Raw genomic sequence first — 3,238 nt, forward strand, 5'->3', positions numbered from 1 at the left:
CTTATTGATGCATCATATCATTGTTGTTTGGACTGATATCATGATTATTGAGAGCCCAAGAAACTGGAGAGATTTATGACTGAGTGAGGCCGAGGGCCTGATTGTGAGATAATATATTATAGCATGTGAGTTGTCCGGGCAGCACGTGAGTTATCCGGACGGATTCTTATATGATACTGTAGCACGTGAGTTGTCCCTACGAATCTTGATATGATATTATAGCACGTGAGTTGTCCGTACAGCAGATGAGTTATCCGTGCAGATTATAGCGCTTGGGCTGTAGGAGCCTCTCCGGAGTTTGTACACCCCCAATGAGCGCAGGTACCTATTGAGTGTGAGTATTGAAGGTTGAGAGCCAAGTGTTGAGCTATTGAGAGAGCTTGAGGGATTGTTTCTCTGAGAGGTTGCACTTGTTTCAATGTTGTTGCACTTAGATGATTTATGTCATTGTTCTGAAATTTCTGGAAAATATTGTATCCGATTTTACCTGAACTTGGTAATGTGTAGGACTTGACTTAAATTGCCAGAATTGAAACATGTCTACTTTCAATGCTGAAATTACTGAAATGAACTGTATTTGTATAGCTCGTCACTACCTTTCAGTTCCTTAATTATTATTGTTACTTACTGAGTTGGTTGTACTCACGCTACACCCTGTACTTCATATGCAGATCCGGGTATTTTCGGTCACGGAGGACGTTGATCTCGTGCGTGGTTGAGTATCGTAGATTCACGAGGTAGCTGCCAGCGTTCGCAGTCCTTGTCTCTCCTTCCTTATTATCTTTTCTTTTCTGTATTGGTATTTTGACCCAAACTCTTGTAGACACTGTTTCTTAGTCTGGTTGTTTAGATACTCATGACTTGGTGATACCCGATATTTGGGTCTATTTTCCGCACTGTATTTTGATTTTAACTCATGTTTTTACGAAAACTCTGTTATGTAAAAGCTTTTGACTTATCTTTTGTGAAACATTGGAAGTATTTTTGAGAATCGGCTTGCTTAGTACCATCGATAGGTATCATCACGACAGGTTAGGATTTTGGATCGTGACAGCTTTTTAGAGATTATTACACCACATTTTCTCTTTACAATTCTTCTAAAACCTTGTATGCTCCAGTTTGGTACATCAAGAAGATCCTTCATTAACCTTTTGGCAACCCAAGTAGAATTGGCAATTTTATTCTTGAATGTCCAAGGGCACCTGTGAGGCATTCCATAAAGAGTTTTAATCTGAAACGCAGTGGTCTTTTTCCAATAACTAGCATGAATTCTCCATCCACACAATCTTTTACAATGTGCAGTGACTCTATCACTTTCATTTTTTTCGAATCCAACTTCAAACCCATTCTTTATTGCATGTTGTCTAAGAGCCTTCCTAAATTGTTGAACTGAAGAAAAACCCAAACTTGTAAACAATATTGGATTTTCCATATCAGTCTCTTCATTAAACCATTCAATATCCTTATTAGGAGCATCACACTTTGTCTCATCATCACCACTTAAGTCTTCTGAATCACTTCGAACACCTTCTTCAGATAGACCATCAGATCTTCCATAATATGAGTCATTATGGATATTTTTAATTATCGTGTGGTCAATATATGGCTCATCAATATCTCTTGTAATTCCTGGGTTGAGATTATTCTTTAAAAGTTTATTTATATCTTCAAATGAGTCTGCGAAGTATTCGAAGTCATCTTCAGAATTATTTTCTTCATCACTCTCAGGTGAATATGTTCTATCTGAGTCACTATCCTCCACTGATTTATCCTCTTCAATGTTATTTTCAGCTATTCATTTATCATATACACAACTACACCTCCCTCTCCTTGTGTATTATCCGCCAAAGCTTTTCCATATCCCCCTGCATCATAAGAGCCAATTTCACCCGCAGCTTCAACATTTCCTCCAAAATCCGTCAAGTTCTCTTCAATATACAACTCAAAAGTATCAATATTTTTATGGGTTTTCACCATCTCTAATACCATTTTATCAGAAGTCAACAACACCAATCCATCAGCAATATCTTGGTTAGTCGTATTATAATATATAAGACAATTTTCAGAATAACCAAGTTCTTTCATTATAGCCAAAAGTTCTCTGTGTGACAAACAATCAGGATCTATATTATGTACGGAGTGTACCTTTCCCCTTCCTCCTTCATAGTTTAAGACAGGATGCAATCCAAAAAATCCTCCATAATGAACTTCCAATGTTACCTTGTCCACCATGATTTCTGTAGGACAAGTAAAGTTGAATAATTGCACTCTCATAATAATTTTAATATACAAAAATGCACATAAATAAAATAAAATTTTACATAGCAACAATTTTTTCACTAATAGTCAGAAGAATCTCTAAAAAAATTTACTTAAGGTGAATATCTTTTCTTGAACTTTGATATACGATTTTCTCTATTACATGAATTTTAAGAATGGCCTCAAAATAACAAAAAAAATATCTTAAAATTTTCAAGCAAGGAAACTCAAGTATTATTTTGGATGAAAATATTACACTTCACTTTACAGTAAAATGCCATGTTAGGCTAGCAAGACACTGGAAATCTTCAGATGAAAGTATTTGATTAAATTTGCATCGATTTTGTGCAAATGATGAGGACCCCAAGAATCCCAATTGAGAAGATATAGACAAAAAAAAAACCTAGAAGTGAAGCTCTCGGGTGGAATTCCTTGCTGTTGGTGTCACAACCCAAACCGATGGGCCGCGACGGGCACCCGGTACTTTACTCAACCGAGTTACAACGTAACGTATCTTTCTTATTACATCATCATATACACGTGACATACGGGCCTAATAGGCCAACATCATCATTTATAAACTCAAAACATAGGCCGACAAAGCCGTACAATCTTTCACGTACACGACATATGTCTACAAGCCTCTAAGAGTACATAAATGTCATAAAGGTCGGGACAGGGCCCCACCATACTAATCAGTACATGTTCTAATCATACTGACCACATAAACAACTCTGGAATAAATGGAGTACACCAACATCTTCCACTGAGCTGATCGCCTACTTGGAGGACTCTCGACCTGTCTATTGAGACCTGCGGACATGAAACGCAGCGTCCCCAGGCAAAAAGAACGTTAGTACAAATAATGTATCGAGTATGTAAGGAATGAAATTCAGTAAATAATAGACATGAGAGAAACATGGAGTAAAAGACTCGACATGTACGTCTGCATAGCTCTGTGAATCATTTCATTTTTATA

At 37.0% G+C, this 3,238-nt stretch overlaps 1 long non-coding RNA gene across 1 annotated transcript; it reads right to left on the reverse strand.

Moving 5' to 3' along the window:
- Window positions 1–1,287: 1,287 nt before the first annotated feature.
- On the reverse strand, window positions 1,288–3,025 carry LOC108947026 (uncharacterized). Its single transcript, XR_011412993.1, has 2 exons — window positions 2,523–3,025; window positions 1,288–2,237 (listed from the first exon to the last, which is right to left on the reverse strand). It is a non-coding gene; the product is annotated as an uncharacterized lncRNA (long non-coding RNA).
- Between the last annotated feature and the right edge of the window lie 213 nt (window positions 3,026–3,238).

The sequence above is a fragment of the Nicotiana tomentosiformis genome, chromosome 12, assembly GCF_000390325.3.
Source record: "Nicotiana tomentosiformis chromosome 12, ASM39032v3, whole genome shotgun sequence".
Lineage (NCBI taxonomy): Eukaryota > Viridiplantae > Streptophyta > Magnoliopsida > Solanales > Solanaceae > Nicotiana > Nicotiana tomentosiformis.